The sequence below is a fragment of the Dipodomys merriami genome, unplaced genomic scaffold, assembly GCF_024711535.1.
Source record: "Dipodomys merriami isolate MVZ:Mamm:240054 unplaced genomic scaffold, mDipMer1.0.p SCAF_8, whole genome shotgun sequence".
In the NCBI taxonomy this organism is placed as follows: domain Eukaryota; kingdom Metazoa; phylum Chordata; class Mammalia; order Rodentia; family Heteromyidae; genus Dipodomys; species Dipodomys merriami.
In genome coordinates this window covers 1,960,670-1,984,062 of record NW_027206401.1, presented here as the reverse complement: position 1 = coordinate 1,984,062, position 23,393 = coordinate 1,960,670, and the positions used below count along the sequence as shown (strand labels likewise).

The window sequence follows — 23,393 nt, the reverse complement described above, 5'->3', positions numbered from 1 at the left end:
TCTGGAGATAGCACTATCTCAACACATCTGAAATTAAAAACTGCATTCTTGTATGTTGGGTAGTTGGTAGAGCCTTCCTTCCCACATTCAAAGAAATACCGGCATCACATCTGAATCCTCAGCAGATGTCCAAAATGCGTTGTTGTTTTGAACATTTTAGAGGAAAATTATCTTTAGTTCATAAAAATTTCTTATGTAAACTAGTAACTAATTTCCACACTAGGGTGGGTAATTAATCCTTTTCTCTAAATTTGAGGACCCCATTACTGATTAAAGTGGCATGTCAATGGAGTGAGCTTAGGGTCTTAGCATCTTAGCAAGGCTGTCCTACAGTAGGACTCACGCCTGGAGATCCACTGACGAGGGCGCTCACTGGCAGGGCTGGGAGAGGGCGGGGCTCACTGGTGAAGTGCATGCCTAGCATGAGTGAGGCCCGGGACCCATCCCCAGTACCTCAAAACACACAACAACAACAAAACAACACAACGGTTGAGTCTTTTGTAAAGCCTAGTGCAGTGGCACACACCTGTAGTCCCAGCAACTAAGGAGGCTGCGGCAAAAAGAATTTGAGCCTGGGCAATTTAGGGAGGTCATGTCTCAAAAACACAAGAAACAACCAGTGAACGTCTCGCAAAGATGTGCCAATGTCCACAGGCAGACCATCTGTGTACCGACACGCTGGTGTAGGAGGCAGCCATCCACCACAGCCTCGCAGGGTACGGGAGGGCAGCAGGAGGCTGGGGTGGAATGCAGACATCTCACCCAGAACCAAGCCACCTGCCCGCCGGCCGGCTGCATCGTGCCATCTGCCCTGGTCGCTCAGCTTCTGGCAATTCATTAAACCCCGACGGTTGAACACCTGAGCTGACCCGTCTTGAGCCTGGTCTCAAATGGGTTGAGGGCTGGTTAGAGCCAGCTGCTGCCCCAACCCCAGCCTTTCAGATTCGGGAGCTGGGAGGGCCTAGACATGTATGTTTCTAACACATTCCCAGGGCTGGCGGGGGCCAGGCCCCTTGTGGCCGGGCACACGCCACATGCCACAGCAGCGGCTGGCAGATTTGGAGCGGCCACATCGGGATCCCTGCTTGCAGCTCCCTGTGGCAGGGGCACCGGCTCCAGGACGGCTGTGGAGCGGATTCTGAGCACCTCACCCAGACTCGCATTCGTGCGCCAGCCGGACAGAACGGCTTCCTCGGCAGGACAGTCACCAAGGTCTGTGTTTGCCTCATCAGAGCGCAGTTCTCTGACCACAGTAGGGATAGCACTTCAGTCTGTGAAATGTGAGGGCCGTGTGTGCACACGCGCCAGTCCTGGGGCTTGAGCTCGGGGGGCCTGGGAGCTGATGCTGAGCTGCCCAGGCTGACTCTGAATCATGGTCCTCAGATCTCAGCCTCCTGAGTAGGTAGGATTACAGGCATGAGCCACCAGCACCAGGCTGTGAGAGGTGAGATTTGTGTTCACATTGCTTGGTACTACAAAATGCCAGCAAGGTGACAGTGATAGCCACGCTATCAAATACTTTCCCTGTGAAATTAAAGCAGTCCAAAGCCTGGCCTCGAAGCGGGCAGTTCCCAAGGCGCACACCCGATGTCAGGCAGGCCCTGCCTCTCACAGGGGAGACCTGGCCACTCCCCCGTCCAAGGCCCACGGGGGGTCCCTGTCCCTCACAGTCCACACAGTACCAAAGCCATGGTGCTGGGGGCTCGTGCCTATAATCCTATTTGCCCAAGAGGCTGAGATCTGAAGATCAAGGCTTGGAGCAAGCCCAGGCCGGAAAATATCTGCAACTCTCACCTCTAACTAACCACCCAAAGTCAGAAGCAACACTGTGGCTCAAATGGTAGAATGCTAGCCTTGGCCACAAACACTCAGAGATAGCACACAGGCCCTGCATTCAAGCCCCGGGACGGACCAGACCACACATGCACATGCGCACACTCACCAGACGCCATCTGAAGGATATTTGGGGAGTTCAAGGGATTGCTGGTAGAATGACGTCAGCACCTCTAATGGGTGACCACAGTCACACCCCAAACTGTGTGTGCGCCACACAGCTCCTGTGCGGCCCAGCCAGGCCCGCCCTGGCTTCCTTTCTCTGGTTAACAGCAGCCCTCACCATGCTGGATTGCGCTGCTTTGTTGACAAACTGTTAGGACAGTCCCCTCAAATTCATTTTGAATTTAATTTCAAGTGGCATTTCTTGTCCTTTTCATGTGAAAAAGAGTCTTGCCTCATTTCGGGTTTATTTTTTCTCACCTGGCTGCGAAGCTCTCCTCCCAGCTGACCGGGGAGCATGTGGAGACCAGATGTGAGGCTCTGCTCCCAGCCACCAAACAGATTAAAGGCAGGGCCTTTCTCACAGTTGGGTGTGAGCTGCACCAGCCTCTGGGGTGAGACCAATTTCAAACTCACCTGACTGGCCTTCCACAGAAAGGGCCCTGTGAAGATTCCTACCACGCAGATGCAAGCAACGGCTCTTTCAGACTTAAAATGACTCCTGCCCATGTCTTTATAAAGACTGAAATGGAAGGGCTCCTGTGGCCCCTAGCCCCGCAGGTCCTGCGAGCGCACTCTGCCTTGCAGGCAGGGGGACGCAGAGGCCTGCGGGCTTGGAGACAGACCGGGTTTGCAGCCAGGGCCCACGGTGTGCGCGTGCTGGGCTGCCCGGACGTGACATTGCCCGGCTGTCCTAAGTTTCCATCTCCAGCTCGCGGCCCACCACTGCCCCGCACCTCCACCAACCACGCTGGAAACACTACGGCCAATATGTGAATAGTCATGTTAACACCTCACAGAAAGCCACGGAGCTAAACACTGGCATTACCTGTTACACAGTGTTACCCGTGTGATCGCAACTTGTTACACAGCATTACCTGTGATCGTGACCTGTTGCACACCATTACGTGTGAACGTAACCTGTTACACAGCACTACGTGTGAACGTGACCCGCCACCCAGCCTTGCATGTGATATGAACTCACACTGTCATGCGTGTTTCTGGCCTGTGCACTCGTGTGCACACATCCAAGCCGCCATCCAGGGGTTTTCTGCGGAATACAAAACGGTCTTTCACACTGTCTGTTTTTATTGTTCTAGTTGTTTCTCCTCTGTGTTTGTCATGAGGCTGTATAAACTGGACACATGAGGCTCTTCCTAAGCACACTTTCCTCTCAGAACCCAAGTCCTGCAGGGCTGGAGAGGGGTAGGAGCGCTACAGGGAAGGGATGGGGGAGGGATGAGGGTGGAATGGGGCAGAGCACCACGCTAGGGTTATGCTCACGTCCACCCTATCCAAAGTACGTCTGACCAAGAGAACACCTTCCTGCATAGACCGCGTCCCCCACCCTGAACCGAACTGCACGTCTTCATAACTCCCCACGGGCCCTGTCTCTGGTCTCTGAAGTGACTTAGGGTGAACTGACAGAAACATGAGGTACACTTCTTGAATACTGCCTTCGCTCGAGCAGCCTCAACGGAGGACCACAAGCTGCTGCTTAGCAACAAGAATTTACTTTCTCACAGTCCAAAGGCTAAGAGTGGGAGCCGAGTGAACACGCAAAGAGGCCTTGGCTCAGGTGCTCTTCCTGAGTGTGGACGGCCCCGTGTGAGTCTCCTTCCTGAGTGTGGACGGCCCCGTGTGAGTCTCCTTTGAGTGTGACGGCCCCGTGTGAGTCTCCCCCTGAGTGTGGACGGCCCTGTGTGAGTCTCCCCCTGAGTGTGGACGGCCCCATATGAGTCTCCTTCCTGAGTGTGGACGGCCCCGTGTGAGTCTCCTTTGAGTGTGACGGCCCCGTGTGAGTCTCCCCCTGAGTGTGGACGGCCCTGTGTGAGTCTCCTTTGAGTGTGGACGGCCCCGTGTGAGTCTCCTTCCTGAGTGTGGACGGCCCCGTGTGAGTCTCCCCCTGAGTGTGGATGGCCCCGTATGAGTCTCTGAGTGTGGACGGCCCCGTGTGAGTCTCCCCCTGAGTGTGGACGGTGTCTTCTCACCCGGCTGCTCACGGGAGAGGAGGGCACACCTTCCGTGTCTCGTACAGGACACTGGCCCCGCCACGGGGCCCCGCCCCAATGACCTCACGTAAACCATCTCCCCCTCAGTGCTATGGGGGTTGGGCTCCGGCACAGGCAGTCCAGAGTGGAGACGGCGGACACCAGCTGGATGCCGGAACAAAATCCTTCTCCTCGCATGGTCTTCCTGGCCGGCTGAGCCTCCGCCTGGACTCCTCCATGATGAGCTCTGCTGTCTGGCCTCACTCTCCTTCGCCGAGGGCGTTCCTTCCGTTATCCTGTGGAGATGGTCTCCTGACAAAGTCTTCCTGGCTCTGGCGAGGAGGGGACACTCTGACACGGTGTGCGCTGATGAACCAATAAACAGCCCCAGGTCCCCAGAAATTATGAACACCAAAACACTCAGACAATGTACTCAGATAATAAAGGTGACTATTTTGAGGGACGGTTTTTGGGAAGTTCCGCGTTTCTGGCATGACTTGAAGAAACTCACCTTTCCTAATTTAATGTCTAAGATTTGTTTTATTTATTTATTTATTTTTTGGGTCCGGTCGTGGGGCCTGAACTCTGGGCCTGGGCGCTGTCCCTCAGCTCTTCAGCTCAAGGCTAGCGCTCTACCACTTGAGCCACAGCGCCACTTCCGGCTTTTTCTTTTTGCTTATGTGGTGCTGAGGAATCGAACCCAGGGCCTCATGCATGCAAGGCAAGCACTCTACCACTGAGCCCTAAGATTTGTTTTAATTCAGAAGTGGCGGCTGGGTCTCAAGTCGATGGTCATGGGGCCATTTCATCTTTTCCAGAAGATGCTGTTCCTAAAGATGAATGTTCACTGCAAATTCAACTTTCAGCTGAAATGAGACCGAGCGTGCGGCCCTCCTCACACCCACATGCCAGGCCCAGCCCTTGCTGGCGCCCTGCTGGCTGGCCAGCTGGGCTGGTCCCTGGGGGAGGCGGGGCCAAGCAGCCTGGGGACCCAGCACGTCCAAAGCAACTTCCGAGTGAAGGAAAAGCTCAGGATGCAACCTAGCACATTGTCTAGAAGAGAAGAACACAAACAAGTTCAAGGCCAGACTGAGCTCCATAGCAAGACCCAGGCTGACAATGCATGGGATAGAACCACCTATGACATATCTTCAACCACGTCCTTTCGCGGGCCTCCCTCATAACAACCTATTTACCAGGCCAAGAAGTGAGCCGGGGAGCGGGGGCCCTGCCCGTGCACCTGCAAGGGCGCAAGGCCAAAGGCCAGACCCAGGCCCCTCCATGTTCATTTCTCCTATCACTGTCTTACTGCTGTGGGTGAGTGTGCAAACACCGCTCCCAGAGTGCACAACCTGCCAGGTGCAGAGGAGCCACGCGTACATCTCCTGATGTTCCAGAAGCTTCCAGACCCTTCTGTCATTATCATCCAAGTGTGGCACTCTGGCTGGGAGAAGAGGCTCCTGGGGCTTGGGGTGACTTAGCTTAGGAAGGACTGCCGATGTGCAGAACCGTAAGAGAGAGGGGAGCAAGCGCCAGGCGAACGTTATCCATCTCACTTCACTATGTGGTGAAACAGCTGAGCCTGGTGAAGAGGGAGAGGCTGACACACGCACGCACACACACAGGCACACACAGCACAGGCACACACGCACAGCACAGACACACACGCACAGCACAGGCACACATGCACACACAGCACAGGCACTTACGCTCACATGCATGCACACACAGCACAGGCACACACGCACAGCACAGGCACACATGCACAGCACAGGCACACGCACACACAGCACACGCATGCACAGCACAGGCACACACGCACAGCACAGGCACACACAGCATAGGCACGCATGCACAGCACAGCACAGGCACGGGCACACACGCAAGGCAGCGGCCTTCACGCTGCAGGACAGAGCCCTCCCCCGCTTCAAGTGCAGGTCCTGTAGGCTGCAAAGTCTCCTTTTTGCAGGATGCCCTCCTAGCCAACCGAGCCCCGACATCCTTTCATACAGAGCACAGCACTTTGTCTCTCTGAAAGCCTCAGTTGCTCGTCCTGTTACTCATGGGGTGTTTGCTTCCCGTAGGGCCACAGTTTTCTTTGTAGGAATCATGGCTGTTTTTCATAACTTCCAAATGACAATGGAAATGATGAAAAAATAGTAATTTGCATGCAATAGGAATTTTAAACGGCCTGTCACACCAGTCATTTTCCTGAGTGGAAATTCTACTGTGAAATCATGAGAAATCTGGGAAGGGAGTAGACATGGTCATGGAGGTGGAAATCTACTGTCAGCGAGCGTGTTTTCCTCTGGGAGAAGACTCACCCACTTCCCCCGGCCGGGTCCGCTGTGCGCACGGGCACTGGTCTGTGGCCCGGCCCCGCATCTCCTTGGAGCAGCCGAAGGTCTGGAACTCATCACTGGGGAGAGAAGTTCGAAGGCTGTCAAGAAGCCGAATGTGTGGGATTATAAGTGTTCATTAGCCCATACACAGGACAACCCCGGATTCAGACTGGTGCAAGTACATCAGTTACAGGGTGCAAATGCCTCCCATGGGTGTTAAACCGGAAACCTGCAGACCTCTAAACTGCTCAAGTTACTTTTGCATTTCAGTATTCAAAAATATAATTTAGGTATGGAGGTGCTATTTTTTATTTTGTTTATCATGATTTCAAAGTCAAAAATGTTACTATGGCCGGGTGCTGGTGGCTCACTCCTGTCATCCTAGCTACTCAGGAGGCTGAGATCTGAGGATTGCCGTTCAAAGCCAGCCCGGGCAGGAAAGTCTGTGAAACTCTTATCTCCGATAAACCACCAGAAAACCGGAAGTGGTGCTGTAGCTCAAGTGGTAGAGCGCTCGCCTTGAGCTGAAGAGCTGAGGGACAGCGCTCAGGCCCAGAGTTCAAGCCCCATGACCAACAACAACAAAAAAATGTTACTATGCTCAAAACGTTTACTGAGCGAGCAAAGGAAGGGTGACACTGTCCAAAAAGAAATGCACGCATTACCTGGCTTATGACACAGGAGCCCCTCTGCATATCCCTGTTATAATAATAATTGATTTATTTTTATCTTTCTTTACTGAGCATGAGAGTGTGCACTTGTAACCCCAACACTTGGGAGGTGGGGGAAAGAAGACAGAGTTTGAGGTCAGCACGGGCTTCACAGTGAGGCCCTTCCCCCTAAAACTCTTCTTTTTTATTTATTTTATTTTTCTGTCAGTGATGGAGCTTGAACTCTGGGCCTGGGCACTGTCCCTCAGCTCTTCAGCTCCAGGCTAGTGCTTGAGCCACAGCGCCAGTTCCGGCTTTTTCTGCTTATGTGATGCCGAGGAATCGAATGCAGGGCCTCATGCATGCGAGGCAAGCGCTCTACCACAGAGCCACCTTCCCAGCCCATCTTCTTTTTTATTTTAACTGACAGAGGCAGGCCTGTAATCCCCCATGCTTGGGAGGCAGAGGCAAGAGGACTGCAAGTCTGAGCGCAGCTGAGACAGTGAGACCCTGACTCAACGAACTCAGAGAGAAGGATGAGGGTGGAAATGTCCCAGAGCCAGTGCTTGCTTAGATGTTCAAGGCTCTGGGTTCAATCTCCAGTAACATAAAGCAAAATTTCTGATAGGTGATCAATTAGTAAAAGTTTAGGAAAAGCTGGTCTGATTTTATTATTTAGTGTCAGTCCTGGGGCTTGAACTTGGGACCTGGAAGCTATCCCACGGCTAGCATTCACCCCACTTGGCCCACAGCTCTACTTGTGGCTTTTTTGGAAGTTAACTAGAGATAAGAGCCTCACAGTCTTTTCTACCTGTGCTGGTTTCAAACCATGATCCTCAGATCTCAGACTCTTTAGTTAATATTAGAGGCATAAGCCTTGCGCCCCAGTGACTTAGGCCTGTAATCCTTGGTACTCAGGAGGCTGAGATCTGATGATCATGGTTCAAAGCCAGTCTGGGCAGGAAAGTCTGTAAGACTCTTATCTCCAATTAACCACCAGAAAAAAATGGAAGTGGTGCTGTGGCTCAAGTGGCAGAGCGCTTGCCTTGAATGAAGAGCTGAGGGACAGTGCCTGGGCCTAGAGTTCAAGCCCCACAACAGATCAAAACAACAAAAAAAAAAGATTATAGGCATGTAGCACTAGTACCCAGCTCCAATTTTATTTTGATTGAGAGTTTTAAGAATCTTCTTATACATGATGACCTAAAATTATAGACAGCAACACCTGTAGCCTACCTGGCTCAAAATCTTGAGTTTTCTAGAACATCATATGACTCTTCTGTTGTGATGAACAGACTGCCAGCGTCCCTGCGCTCTGATTCCTTCGCACTGAGATCTAAGTCTGCGCCGTGACGATAGCAGACCCTTCTTTGCCAGTGACCACCGCAGTTAAGATGGCTTCCTCAACAGCCTTTCACAAAACACCAATCGGCAGTAGCAGAGAGCGAGGCTCCGACAGCACGCACACATCCCACCTGACCACAGAAATGGCTTGCTGAGGAGGTGTTAGCCGCGTGTCTGCCTTCAGTCCACCTCTGCACCTCCCCACCGCCCCCCTGCCCTCTGTCTGCACCTCTGTGTCAGCTTCTTTGTCTTCCATCCACTCACCTGTGTCCCTCCCATGTCTCCGTCTACACTAACCTCTCAGGAAGGAGGCAGTGACCGGCCGAGCTCCCCCCAGCTCTCCTGAGTCTCCCCGGCCACTGAAAGGCCACGCACGAGTCACCAGGCCTGGCTGCTTCACCCACACCGTGGGCTGCTGGTGTGAGCCCTGCTGCTCTCAGATGATGGCTCATATCCATCATTTAAAATGCAAGCTCCGCTTGTGATCGCAGTGGTTTAGGAAGCTGAGGAGAAATGCAGCTCAAGGCCAGCCCGGCAGGACAGTTCCCAGGAGCTCTCCTCAGTGGGGAGCTGGAGAGGGCGACCTACGCCTGTTAGCCTAGCGACAAAGCAAAGCCTAAAATAGGGGGACCTGCGCCAAGCACACGCACAGGCAAGAAGCACAACTTCATCCCAAACAGTAACTAGCAAAAGACCGGGCTAGAGGCCCGGTTCATGGCAAAGCACCTGCCCAGCACTACTGAGGCACTGAGTTCAAACCCCCGTACTGCTGAAATATAAACTAAAATCTCCGTATTCTCAACCATTCAAATACTTTTGGGGGACATTGTATTTTTGTTTTTGTTCCTTTTTGTCCCCTCTAGGCCATTTATCACATGTATTTGTGCCCAGATCCTAGCAACATTTACTGAAATGAATTTCTTCACTCTGGTGAGAGGCAGCTGGCAATGTCCAGAGGAAAACATGAGCAGACCTTGCTCGCTTTCGCTCCTGGGGCTGGGTTACCTACCCCAGAGCCCTGAAGGAACTATTTTCCACTATTTTCCACAGCTCACTATATTAAGGAAACAATATATCAAAAATTAGAGCAAAGTGGCGTTGTGGCTCAAGTGGTAGAGCGCTAGCCTTGAGCTGAAGAGCTGAGGGACAGCGCCCAGGCCCAGAGTTCAGGCCCCACGACCAGACCCCTCCCCCCCCAAAAAATTAAAGCAGCCAAGCACCCACGCCCAATCCCAGCTACCTCATTAGTAGGCTGAGATCTGAGGATCACAGATCAAAGCCAGCCTGGGTAGGAAAGTCCGTGGGACTCTTACTTCCAATTAGCAAAGACCCTACGTGGAGCTGCAGCTCAAAGGGTGAAAAAGGATCGGTGCCCAGGCCCTGAGTTTGTAAGTAAGTAAACAAACAAACCAACAAACAGCGGTTTAAAAAAACAAACAAACAAAAATTAGCTGACAAAAAACTTTAACCCAGGGGTTGGGAAGGTGGCTCAGTGGTAGAGTGCTTGCCTTGCATGCATGAGGCCCTGGGTTCGATACCTCAGCACCACATAAGCAGAAAAAGCTGGAAGTGGTGCTGTGGCTCCAGTGGTAGAGCGCTAGCCTTGAGCTGAAGAGCTGAGGGACAGCACCCAGGCCCAGAGTTCAGGCCCCATGACTGGCAAAAAAACAAAAACAAAAACAAAAAAACAAAAAAAATTTAACCCAGAGCCGGGGGCCGGTGGCTCCTGCCTGCCATCCCAGCTCTCAGGAAGCTGAGATCTGAGGATCGTGGTTCCAAGCCAGCCCAGGCAGGAGAGTCCGGGAGACTCTGATCTCCAATCAACCACCAGAAAACTGGAAATGGAGGTGTGGCTCAAGTAACTGGTAGAGTGCTCGCCGTGAGCTGAAGAGCGCAGGGACAGTGCCCAGGCCCAAATCAAGCCCCATGACCAACAAAAAGAAGAAGAAGAAGAAGAAGGAGAAGCAGAAGCAGCAGCAGCAGCAGCAGCAGCAGCAGCAGCAGCAGCAGCAGCAGCAGCAGCAGCGACTCTGCTTTCCTAGCACCTATGTCCTGCACCCACCTGGAGGCCGTAGCTCTCTGCTGACCGGATTGTACTATCTTACAGGACTCTTCTCTGTGCTAGATTCTTAGTCCATATTTCAAGTAAGTATTTAAGGGGATAGTTCCCAGACGAATATAGCAAAATCTGTTTAGGGTATGTATTAGGGTTATGGTACTTGTTAGGTTACATGTTATAGTATGTGGTAAGGTTTGTGGTAGGGTATGTATGTTAGGCTTTGGATGAGGGTGTGTGTTAGGGTATGTATTAAGGTACATCGGTGGTACATATTAAGGTGCATGTAAGGGTACCTGTATGGTTTAGAGCATGTGGTCGGGTAATTGTTACTGTATGTCTTAGTGATTAGGGTGTTTGCTAGGATAGATGTTAGGGTGCTGTGTTAAAGTACACATTAGGGTATGTTTTAGGTTTAAGCTGTCTGTTAGAGTACATATTAGAGTATGTGTTGGAGTACATTTAGGGATACATGTTAGTGTGCATGTAAGGATACTTGTGTGGTTTACAGTACATGTTCAGGTAGTTGTTAGGATTTGAGTACATGTTAGGGCATATGTTACTGTTAAGGTATGTGTTAGATTAGCACACGTGTTAGGGTATCTCTTAGGGTTATGATTTGGGTTAGAGTTAGGCATGTTTGAAGTACTTGTTGGTGTTCATGATTCCAGACCTGTAGATTCACAGTGTGTGTCCAGTCAGTCCAATGGCCTTCAGCAGTCGTGGGGTTTTACTCAGAGTCCTTGCCCTGTCACGCTTGAAGGCGTGGGTCCTGCTAGGCCTAACTTTGGGTGAGACATAGAGGAAACTAGGGAAAAAACTAAAAGAGGGGTGGCATTATCCTAGAGAGAGAGAGGAGAGAGAGAAATGTACTCACTACCTGATGGATGAAATGGTAGCCCCTCTGTACACACCTTAATAATAATAAAATTACATTAAAAAAAGAACCAATGAGAAGCAGAGCTCTGGTAAAACACCATTCTTGAGCGAAACAGTCAAGTAAAAACTGAAGACCTTGAGTTCAAGCCCCAGTACTGGCATAAAAAGAATCTATGAGTAGACTATAATTTATAAATCACAAAAGAATCAGGTTTCAACTGCGCAGATGATAAAAATGCTTCAACAGTCTGTTTGATACTATTTACCTATGAACATGGATACCAACACAAACTTAGATCCTTTAAATCTGATGAAAAAATTAAGACCAAGGAAACAAAATGAAGTTGAGGAAATCAAGGCATGACAAGACCTGTGGTCATACCCTTTCAAAACGACCTTGCAACCTAGCTCTAGCCACCGTGGCTCACGCCTGGAATCCTAGCCACTCAGGAGGCTGAGATCTGAAGATTGCAATTTGAAGCCAGTCCATGTAGGAAGGGCTGTGAGAAGACTTGTATCTCCCATTAACTACAGAAAGCCAGAAGCAGAGCTGTGATTCAAGTGCCAGAGGCCCAGTTTTGAGCAAAAGAGCTCAGGGACAGCGCCCAGGCCCTGAGTTCAAGCCCCACAACTGACAAAAAATAATAATAAATCACGGAACACTTCAAGCCTTCACAAGGAGGGGACAGATTGTTGATCTTTTTACGTTTGGTAGACAACATGTTTAAATTTACTTATATCCAGGGCTGGGAAGGTGGCTCAGTGGTAGAGCGCTTGCCTTGCATGCATGAGGCCCTGGGTTTGATTCCTCAGCACCACATAAGCAGAAAAGGCTGGAAGTGGTATTGTGGCTCTAGTGGTAGAGCACTAGCCTTGAGCTGAAGAGCTGAGGGACAGCGCCCAGGCCCAGAGTTCAGGTCCCATGACCAGACTGCCCCCCCCAAATTCACCTCTTTGCAGCACCCCATTTTCCTGAGAATCTAAGACTCTCACCTATGGCTTTGTTTTGTGTTTTAAGAGTCTGAGGCCTGTGATCCTAGCTTCGCAGGAGGCCATGTGAGGATCTTGGTTTGTGCCAGCCTGGGCAGGGAAGTTCCTGCGAGACTCTTAGCCAGTTAACCAGCATTTATTGGACTGTTCTCAGGAGCTCGGAAGAAGAGAGGAGGGGGAGAGAGGGGGAGAGGAAGGGTGTCGGGGGAGAGGAGGAGGAGGGGGAGAGGTGGGGGGGAGGGCCTGAGGGGAGGACGTGGCTTTAAAATGGAGAGGCCTTGCTTTTAGGAAGGACCCTCCCCAAGGAAGCTGTTTTAAAGCAAATAAATGTTCAGGATGAGGCAGCAAAAGGTGTGAAGCGGGTGTGAAGGGGCTGCTTTGATTTCCCACTCTGTGTATTTGAGCCCCCAGCACCTTGCATGTGCATATGAATGCAATGCTAAGCAGCCTTCTGGAGGCGCGGCTGTCTGCGGAAAGCTGCGGTGCGGGAGGTGGGGCTGGGCGTCTGGGCTGGACATCGGGTTTGATGGAGCCAGTGGGCAGCCGTGGGCTTCTGGAAGGTGTAAAGTCTCCTTCAAAGCCCTCAGGTGACTCTGTCTAACCTCCCTCTGTGGGCTGCGGCCCACACCGGGCGGGGCAGCCCCAGCTTCCCACCCCACCTCTGCCACTGGCCGGTCAGCCTTTCCCGGAGCCCTGGCGGGGGGGGGGGGGGACAGTGCGGTGGGGACGGTGGGGCAGCTCCCGCTGGCCGCTGTAAACCTGCGACTCTCCCCACCGCAGGTGTCCCATTACGGGATGGGGGCCATTTCTAAACATCCACAGGGGCCGAGGGGGAGGAAACCCGCCCCTTGCAGACAGAACGCCGCTCACCCCGTGACAGTGTCCTAAAGGGCAGGAGGTGACATCGCACGGCAGTTTTAACTGCCATGAGCAGTTAAACAGCCGCAACGGGTGTCTGTTTCAAGGCTTCCCACTGTTCACAGCTGAGAACCTTGTTAAGCAGCCCTGCCCCTCTGTCCAGTGCTTCCGTTCCTCTCCTGCTCCCCAGGTCCAGGCCACTGACCCCTGCAGTCCCCCCCTTACCCCGGTGTGGCCGGGACAGGCTGCGGTCCGTGCTGAGACCTGTTGTCACCCCCCCCTCCCCCTCCCCCCCCTTCACAGAGGCTTCATCACTGGCAAGAGCACCACAGCTCAGACCCATGGTGACCACAGTCACTCACGCCTGGAATCCAGCAACTCTGGAGGCTGACATCTGAGGATCACAGCTGGAAGCCAGCCTGGGCAGGAAAGCCCCTGAGACGCTTATCTCCACTGAACCACAAAAAAAGCCAGAAGTGAAGCTGTGGCTCAAGTGGTAAAGTACCAGCCTTGAGCAAAAGCTTGGCCCCAACTTCATCCCCCAATACCAGTACGCACACACGCACATGCACGCACACGCATGCACATGCACATGCACACACATGCACACATGCACATGCACACGCATGCGTATGCACACACGCGCATGCAAACGCATGCACATGCACGCACACACACATGCATGCACATGCACATGCATGCACGCACATGCACACGCACGCACACACAGTCCACCAGGGGATTGGCTGATGGCAGACCTGTAAAGTATTAGCCTGGAACTTGGACTTGGAGTTGCTGAGTGTGACAGGGTATGCCGGCCCAGGCTGCCTGCAGAAAACTGACAAAGCCCTGCAGGGAGGTGGGGACACGGCCCTGCTGGCCACCGCCACTGCGCCAGCTGAGTGCCCGGCCACCGCCACTGCGCCAGCTGAGTGCCCGGCCACCGCCACTGCGCCAGCTGAGTGCCCGGCCACTGCCGCTGCACAGGGCCGCGTGCCCAGCCACCGCCGCTGCACAGGGCCGCGTGCCCAGCCACCGCCGCTGCACAGGGCCGCGTGCCCAGCCACCGCCACTGCCCAGGGCCGCGTGCCCAGCCACCGCCGCTACACAGGGCCGCGTGCCCGAGTGCCCAGCCACCGCCGCTGCACAGGGCCGCGTGCCCAGCCACCGCCACTGCCCAGGGCCGCGTGCCCAGCCACCGCCGCTACACAGGGCCGCGTGCCCGAGTGCCCAGCCACCGCCGCTACACAGGGCCGCGTGCCCGGCCACCGCCACTGCGCCTCCCCACTCAGCATCCCAGCCACGCACAGTCCTGCACACCATGCACCCAGAGCCGTGGCACCGCCGCTCTGTCCTGGGATGTGGGGACCCAACACCCACTGCCCCTCAGCTCGGATCAGCCGCCTCAGCCTCGCCAGCCTGGATCGTCCTGTTCTAACCTCCACACCCCCAGCACAGAGCCTCTCCTGGTATCCCACTAAACGGATGGAGTTACCTTCTGGTTACTCTTATCACCCCTTCCATTCGCACAGTGAAGTATAATGAAGTACAACACGCCGAATAAAGGCCAGGTTTTTTTTTTCTCTTGTCTTGGGGCAGGCCTGAAGGGGCCACTCCGTGTGGGGCAGATGACACAAACAGCGACTGGCTGAGGACCCCCCAACCTAGCCCAGGTTTTAAACAAGCGCGCCCCAGCTTCAGATTCGCCATTCCCTGTCCCCCCACCAGAGGGCACCATGGAGCCAGGAGCGGGATGGGAAGAATGGACAGTCGGGCCGCCCGGGGCTTGTTGCTGATGGACCTCCACTTGCCCTGCACTGTCCTGTGACCTTGTCATGCATACGAAAGAAAACCGAGGAACTGAAAAAGAACACTTCGAATGTTATGTTTTCCAAGGAAGTTTGGGTCGGGCTGTAGCCATAGACGTAGAAGTCCAGCCTGTTCTCATGGGCAAACGTGGTTAGAGTATGAACTGAGACTTGAGGAGGGACCCTTCAAGGCACCACGATGACACCCACAGACCTTGCCTGCTCCCCAAGACCTGCCAGCTGCCCGCCCTCTGACCTCTGACCTGGCCGTGTGAACACTTTCACTCCCACGCTGCCTTCCACTGACCTTCATAGATGACCTTTCAAGATCTAGGACATCTGAGGCCACGCAGATACAGACATGTGGATGGTCACACACACACACGAACACACACAAGGACACACACAGACCTGCACACATGGACACACATACGGCCATACAGGCACACACACAGACACATGCACAGACAGACACATGGACACACTCAGACACGTGGATGGTCACACACAGACACACCTGTGGGACATGTAACAAGCTTGGATCGGGATTGCCCCTGTGGGCTTCGGCATGGTGGACCCGTTGAACAGGATGTGCCCGGCAGAGCAGCTGGAGGTGGGTGTCAGGCCAGCAGGGACGGCCAGCTCTCTCCGAGCAAGGCCTGCTGCCAGCCAGGCCCTGGGCATCCAAATTGGCCATTGTGCCTGGCTGGCAGAGTGGACAGAGCAGGGGCCGCTTTGGGGAGGAAAGGCTGACTGGGGGGGGGGGGGGGAATCAGGCAAGATCACCACAGGACATCCACAGCCCCCCAGCTCAGCGATGCTGGCCCTCCATGTGGGGAGCACCAGGCTGCAGAAGCCGCCCCGGGCCAGGGCTCCATACCCACAGCCCACAGCTCCCGCCCCGCCCCAGCCTCTCCGCCCTGCTCAGCTGTAGCCGGCGACAGGACAGAGAGGCAGGGGAGAGCGTCCTGGCAGGAGTCTTGTGGAGGACGCTTGGAAATGGGCTGGAGGGGCCTGAGCGGCCTCGCGGATGTGGGAGTCCCGCAAGGCGGCGCTGTGCGCGACCAGCGTCGCCCTCGGGTGCTCAGCTCCTCGCAGTGGCATGCACGCTCATCCCTTCAGGAGACGGAGAACGCGCGCCACGCGGCACGGAGGCGGAGCCGGGCCCAGGCTCTCTGGTGTTTCTGCAGATCCGTGCAGTGCACACTGATCACATAAGAACCGTCTCCATCCCCCCAACAGGGAGCCGGCGCTGGGGAGCGGCCCCGCCGCCCCTCCCCTGCAGCCAGCAACAGCTGTCAGCTTTCTGCTTTACACACAGAGCAGACCTGTGCCCCAAAGCCGCAAGCTGGAGTCACACCCAGCACCTCACCCTGCGACTGCTCTCAGAGATGGGCCCTAAAAGGAACAATGGGCGTGGCACAGCCTTGCGTCTGTGATCCCAGCTATTCAGGAGGCTGAGATTTGAGGATCAAGTTGTAGAGCGCTTGCCATGAGCAAAACACTAAAGGATGCCACCCAGGCCCTGAGTTCAAGTCCCAGTGTGGGCACAAGTAGAAGAAGGAAAGAAACCCTATACTGTCTACACTCCCCGCCCCATCACACCCTTGGCCGGACATTCTGCTCCACCTAAACCCAGGAACTGACCGGCCTGGCCCGGCAGAGACGCCGCAGATCTCACCTCCTCAGTAGCTTGTCCTGACAAGGAAAGGCTGCCGCCCGCACCACCTGTTCCCACAGCCACGGCAAAACTGGGGGTGCAGAGGAAGGAGCTGGCCACAACCCCACAAAGCCACACCCAGGACTCAGCTCCTGGGCCATGAAGCCTCAGTGTGTGTGTCTGTCTGTGTCTGTGTGTCTGTATCTGTGTGTGTGTGTGTTTCTGTGTATATCTGTATGTGTATATCTGTGTCTGTGTTCCTGTGTGTGTCTGTTTCTGTGTATTTCTGTATGTGTATCTGTCTATGTCTATGTCTATATCTGTCTGTGTGCCTGTGTATGTCTGTGTCTGTGTGTATATCTGTGTGTCTGTATCTGTGTGTGTCTGTGTATATCTGTGTGTTTATCTTTCTATGTCTATGCGTATATCTGTGTGTGTCTGTGTCTGTGTATTTGTCTGTGTATGTTTGTGTATGTGTGTCTGTGTATGTCTGTGTGTCTATGAAGACTGCAGTGTGCATCTGTGTCTGTGTGTGTGTGTGTGTGTGTGTCTGTCTCTATCTGTGTATGTCTATGTGTATATCTATGTGCCTGTGTGTGTCTGTGTATGTCTGTGTATGTTTGTGTGTGTGTGTCTATGTCGTCTGTGTGTCTGTCTGTCTATGAAGTCACCCACCTCCCTTCACTCCACTGTGTTTGTTTTGAGCTTCCAGTCACTAAAGAAAGAGGACAAATTGTTATGGCCAGAAATACCAAAGGGGAACTTGGCCTTTTGTTCAAGGCGAGCGCTCTACTACTTGAGCCACAGCGCCACCTCTGGTTTTCTGGTGGTTCATTGGCAATAAGAGTCACATGAACTTTCCTGCCTGGACTGTCTGAATTGCGATCCTCAGATCTCAGCCTCCTTGAGTAGCTAGGACGACAGGTGTGAGCTGCTGAAGCAGTCTGCGAGCTTTTCCAGGCCGCTCTCCTCGCTGGGCGTGCGCCTCAGGACGCCGGCCCTGGAGGGCCTGGGGTCTCTTCCTCCTGGAAGAGGGAGGGAGGTTCGAGGATCATCACCCCAGCCAGAAAAGGGCAGGAGATGGGCATCTGGCTGCCAGCCACATGCTGGGTGAAAGTGAGGCTCTGTCTCACCAAGACACTCCGGGAGCGTCTCGCGAGGAGCAGCTCCTTAACTGTCCAACGCAGACTGGCTACAACATGGGGTTCGGGGAGTTTTCCCAGGTGCACAGCCCCCGAGTGAGCACCCTGCCTGCCCTCAGACCCCGGGGCCTCCCTCGGAGCGGGGTTTGCGACCTGCCTTGGCCCCTGTGGCCCGATGGGTGGCGAGTAGACCTCACGCACCCCACCTCTGGCTCCATGGCAGTCCCCAGCCTTGCACTCTGGGAATTGACACTTCTCCAGAATGTTCTGGCTGCTCCCATCCTGTACTTTCCCATCCTGCATTTCCCAGGTCTCTAAACGGCAGTGCGCAAACACACTTGTGATTGTGAGGTTGTCGGTGTAGGGGTCTCCAAACAACAGCTACAGAAACTCCACGGGGGGGGGGGGAGGGCAGGAAGCAAAATGCTCAGGAAACCGCCCCTCCCCCCGCTTACCACACTGAGCTGGCTGTGGTTGGTTGGTTTTTTAACCAGCCAGGATAGACCGGGCTGGGGTGACCAGCACCCCCAAGAGCTGTTCACGCAGTGGGGAAAACAGACCCTGCTGAGTGGCATGGCCGCTCAAGGGTTAAAGACAGAGACGCCTCAAGATCTAAGTATTTCAGAATGTAAAAGATTTCATTTTCCGCGTCCGTCTTTTTCAGGAAAAGCAGAGGGGAGATTCCACTCTCCCGGAGCAAACAAAACCCCCGAGGCGCAAACCCCGACGCGCGAACCCCCAGGCGCGGTGTTTGGTTTTCCCAGGCCTGCCCCCCCCCCCCCGCGGTGGCATTCCCGGAGAGACCCAGCGCCAGGGCCCGGGTTGGCACGGGTGTGTGCATGTGGGCTAGAGGCCGACCCCTCCACCTGCACCCACCCCGTCCCCGGCAGCCCCCCTTCCTCCCCCCTCTCGGCTCAGAGGCCCCGGCAGGCAGGACTCACCACGGCTCCAGGCCACCGCGTTACCACCACACAGCCATGGCAACCAGCGGAGCTGTGTGCCCAGCCCCCCCCCGCCGGCCTGCCCCTCCCCCCCCTGCTTCGGGGCCCCCAGCCACGGCTCTGCCCGTCCACTGCCCGGCTCAGGCCGGTGCGTGGCTCGTTTCTCCTCACTGTGAAACTCTCCTTTGTTCCCCAAGAGCTCCATGGCGGGGCCTCGGCCTCTGCCTGAAAACAAGCAGGGGCCCCGCAGCAGCTGTGAGAACCACGCAAAGCCACGCGCGGCTGTCTGCATCGCACGGGAAACCGCCCGAACACCTATTTGTGCTAAATCTGGGAACACGTCACGCTCGGTGTGGGCTACCGGGTCACCTGCTGGCATCTTTAATCGCCTTCAGGTGAGGGTCCTGGCCCCAGGGCGGCGGCAGAGCGCAGCTGAGGCGCTGGCTTTCCAGGGCTGTGTCTGGTGGAAAGCAGGGACCTGAGGCCGAGGCTCCTGGGCAGCTGTAGGCCCTTTCCTAGGCCTGGGCGCGGGGCCTTCACCACGTGGAGGTGCGAGCACGGGCGGGCCGGCGGGCGGGCCGGCGGGCGGGCCGGCCTGGCTGGGCTGCCAGCACCCACACCTCAGCCAACGCCCCACAAAGCAGCCACACACCTCGAAGAACAAAACAGTTCTTCACAAGGCCATGGACAAGATGGATGCACTAACCATTTATTCCAAGTGCATAAAAAATACAACACTTTTTTTGGTCATCTTAAGCTTAACGTTCCATAAAAGAATCTAGGGATTTAACTTCTCTCTTCTCTGGGTCTTTCATGAATGCCTTGGGAGTCCACTAGCTGCCCCTGGGGCTTTCCCGTCCTGGCAGAGTCTGGAGAGCTGTCCAGCTTCCCATCCCCGCAGGACATCCGAGACCATCCATCAGCGCCGGCTCACGGGCTAGAGTCCTAGAGTTCTTTTGGCGCATGCATTAGGGCTCTGTGCCCGGGGGCCCCATGGCTCCTAGGCCATGGCTGGGGGCGGGGGCAGCGGTGGGGTACCCGTGGTAGAGTGGGCTGTTCAGCCTGCCTCTGAGAAGGGGGCATCCCCAGGCTGAGACCGCCACACTCTCCTGGAGACCCTGCTTTCAGACAGAGGAGGGTTTTAGGGACTCAAATGGTCCATTAGCGCTAGACCCTCCCACACCCAACACGCCTAGTTTCGGTGGCATGTCCTGTTTTCTACAAACCAAAGAATCCTCAAACCAATTTTCCTTCCTCTCACTGTCCGATGCTTTTCTCGTGTGTGAAGTTTCAGGTGCGCGGGGCTCGGACCTCAGTCATGGGACGGGGTCCCGGGCCGTTTCCTGGCAGTGGGCGGCGGGCAAGGGGGGGGACAGGTGCGTTGCGCAGGTGGATGGCGTCTGGGCTGAGTGCATGTTGTAGACGGATGTAGGAGCTTCTCGTTCCAAACAGCTGCGGGGCGGCGCGGGAACCGTGCACGGGAAGGGTGGGGCACTTGGCACACCCGGTGCCAGCTACCTGCTGGCCGGGGCGGGCAGCACAGGGGCACCCCCCATGCCCCAGGCCCCGCATTCACCCTCACACCTGGACCATGATGTGACAATCCTGACTTGGGGTGTCTCCTTGACGGCAGATTGCAGGGGTGTTTTCTGGGATGAGCCGTGGCCGCTTTGGCTGGACCTGGAGGTGGTCAGCCCCGGCTCTCTCCTCCGCTCGGGGGCTGCAGGGCAGGGACAGCAGCCTCCATGGCCTGTCCCTTCCGGTCTCTTCCCTGGTCCTGCTGTCCCCAGCCCTGGCCTTCTCAGAGGTGCCCGCTGCCTCCGCGTCCGCCCTGAGTGCAGCCACCGCCCTGGGTGGAGGCGGTCCCCTCCACGGCCCCTCCCCCCCGTGACTTGGTGCACAGACCCTTCAGGGTATTTGGCTGTTTTAGGGTCAGGCAGAATTTACCGCCATGGACTCTGAGTGTGTGTGGCTGGCTGGGGGCACGGGGCCCCCGCAAAGCGCAGAGAGCCAGCCCAGCCCCCCCTGCAGCGGGGAGCTCAGCTCCGATGTCCCCATCCTTCGCTGTTCTTTTCTCATCTCCTGTTTTCCTAGCCAGTAATTCTGGGTCCACTGTTGGTATTTTCTCTGGCCCTCCAAGCTCCATCTGTGTGAGTTGCGGGGGGAGGGGGGGAGAGGATGGGGGGGTGGGAGTGGGGGTGGGGTGTGGAGGCCCTAACTCCGCTGCTGTCAGTGCAAACAGATGTCTGAAGAAGGTGCTAACAAGGTCCCAGCCTCAGGAAGTGTGCTCCAAACAAGCAGTCAGAGGATCTAAGTGGGCTCCCTCTGGGCTGGCCACCTGTGGAGAGGGCCAGCTGTGACAGGACAGTGCCCCAGGGACCAGGTATGGGGTGACTGGCCTTGGTTCCCCAGGGGGCTCCCTCAGCCTCGGGGAGGGGGCACACTGAGTGGCACAGTGGCGGGTGAGCGAGGCCCTTTGTTTGAAGTGTCAGCTTCTCCCGTACCAGTACCAGCACCGAGTGTGTCCTTTGTCCCTGCCCATGACGCCACGGTGACGCCAGGGGCCACAGACAATGATTGTCTCCCAGCTGTTTGGCTTCATTGTCCCCAAGGGGCACTGCGGGTAGCCAAGCAAGGCCACACTCCAGAACAAGCCAAGGGCTAGACCTGAGGGTGAGCAGTCAACGGGACCACCCACCATGAGCCCAGCCCGGCCTCTGCTGGGGGGGGTGCGAGGGGGGAACACAGGCAAAGAGCAGATGCAGCCCACCCAGTCTCGTTGTGGAGATCCAGGTCACCTTGCGCCTTGTCGCGGGACAATTCAGCAATGGATGAATTCAACAAAACTGCCGCCGCTTACATACGTGACACAGACAGAGGGGGTCCCATCTTCTACTGACCCCAATGATATATTTTTTCTCTACAGGAGCTCAAAGATTTAAAGACAAATTACAAGGGGCTATGTCTGGTGGTACATGTCTGTAATCCCAGCTATTCAGGAGGGAGATTAGGGAGATCACGGTTCTAGCCTAGCCAAACCAAAGTTAGCACTAGAGCTACCTGAAAAACAAAACTAAAACCAAAAAAGACAGAGGTGGAGGTAGGCATGGCTCAAGTGGTGGAGCCCCGAGGGAAGGAGGAAGAAGTTACATTTAAGTGATCATCTTACTTAGTGATCCACTAATTCTAGCTGTTATTCAAGTGGATTCAACTTCTGATTGGAGTCACCTGCCAGTTTGAAACTATTTTAGGCAAAAGCAAAGTATTTTAGTGAATGCACGAAGGAGACGATCTCTGTCCCTGAGCTTTTAACAATAAACATGAATTCTATGCAAACTGTTCTTGGTATGTGATATATCTTTTTAGGACTATGTTGCATACAGCTTCATGAAAAGTTGCAATCCTTCGACAGCTCAGAAGTCACTGTCCAAGATCTTGAAGTGGTTTGGATGTGAGGTGTCCCTCTGGCTGGTTCCAGAGGGGCACTCTGGGGGAGGGGCCTGCGGGAGGGAGGAAGGGAGTCACAGGCCCTACCTGCCGGCCCTGCTTGGTCATTGATCCTCTCTGCTGGTCTGTCGGGGTGAGCTCCGTCACATGCCTTGATGGACCCACCTCTGAAAAAAATCTTTGTTCCTTTTTAGTGTTTTATGTCAGGCATTCTGTCACAGTAACAAGAAAACATACTTATCAGATACTATTTATATTAGAATTCTTAAAAACCTGGAGACTTTCCAGTAGTGATTAAAAAAGAAACCAATTAATCCTTGTGGTCCCTGGAGTCCCAGTGTCCTGGGGGAAAAGCACCCTCGTTTCCACGCTTCCCCAGGAAAAAACACAAGTCATCAAATTTCTTTTACTTAAACATTAAGAAATTGCAGCACAGTGATTTACAAAATGTTCTCAGGACATCGCGACATCAATGAAGATAAGCCCTCTCCACCAGGCACAGCGGCATTCATCAAAGCAACATCAACAGTCTCATCTCTGGCTGAAGAGCCAGGCAGAAGAGCTGCAGCGAATGAATGCCTGGAAACAATGTGCTTAGCCTTGAACGCAGCCAGTAGGAAAGGCACAGATAAAAGAGCAAGAAAAGGAGATCGAAACAGAAACAGGCAGGGACAATGGACAGAGGTGGAAGAAGGTTCCAGAGCCGGCTGCTTTGGGGGTCCACCATGAATGAAGCCTTGCTCCCGTTGCGTCTGTCTGAGTACCCAGGGCAGAAGCGTGGGCATCACTGGCTGGTGCGGGCCAGGTCAGGTTGGTCTGTTCCCTGGGGCTCAGCCCCAGCTCCGTCGCATGAAAATGGAGTCACTCCACGGGGTATTGTGGGTTTTTTGGTTGATCTAGCTTCCACTGAGCTAAATACCCTACACCTCACTAAAGTTGTGCCCAGAACATGAGAGAAAGAGAGAGAAAGGCGGGGTCGGAGGCCGAGAGAAAGCAGAGTGAGAGGCAGTGAGGGGGAGCCAGAGAGCGAGACAAGCCCACCACAAGAAAAGGACAAGCTTTTAAAAAGCGTAAGGCTTCAATTGAAGGTGTAATTAAAACTTGCTACATTAAAGTCTAAAGATAATCGTTAAAGTGGTTACTGACGTTTATAAAGTAAGTAAAAAAGGTTGAGGTGACATGCTATTCTTCTGTGGCCCCCAGCTCCCATTGTGCTGCAATCCGCTCAAGAGGCCTGGAAGAAGCGTCTAGAAACCGCTTCCAGCTAGTAGAAAAGGCATGGCTCCTGAG

General features: G+C 54.6%; 1 long non-coding RNA gene across 2 annotated transcripts in view; it reads right to left on the bottom strand.

The window, feature by feature from the left end:
* The window catches only part of LOC138819114 (uncharacterized), a 28,209-nt gene extending 9,516 nt beyond the window's left edge, over positions 1–18,693 (bottom strand). Inside the window, exons 1-4 of one of the 2 annotated variants that reach the window (XR_011369315.1) lie at positions 18,657–18,693; positions 6,311–6,405; positions 3,987–5,568; positions 2,981–3,046 (exon numbers count right to left, since the gene is read on the bottom strand). This is a non-coding gene — a long non-coding RNA (uncharacterized lncRNA). Of the gene's footprint in view, positions 1–2,980; positions 3,047–3,986; positions 5,569–6,310; positions 6,406–8,214; positions 8,446–18,656 lie in introns of those variants that run through there. The other variant, XR_011369314.1, reaches the window with a different exon arrangement.
* Between the last annotated feature and the right edge of the window lie 4,700 nt (positions 18,694–23,393).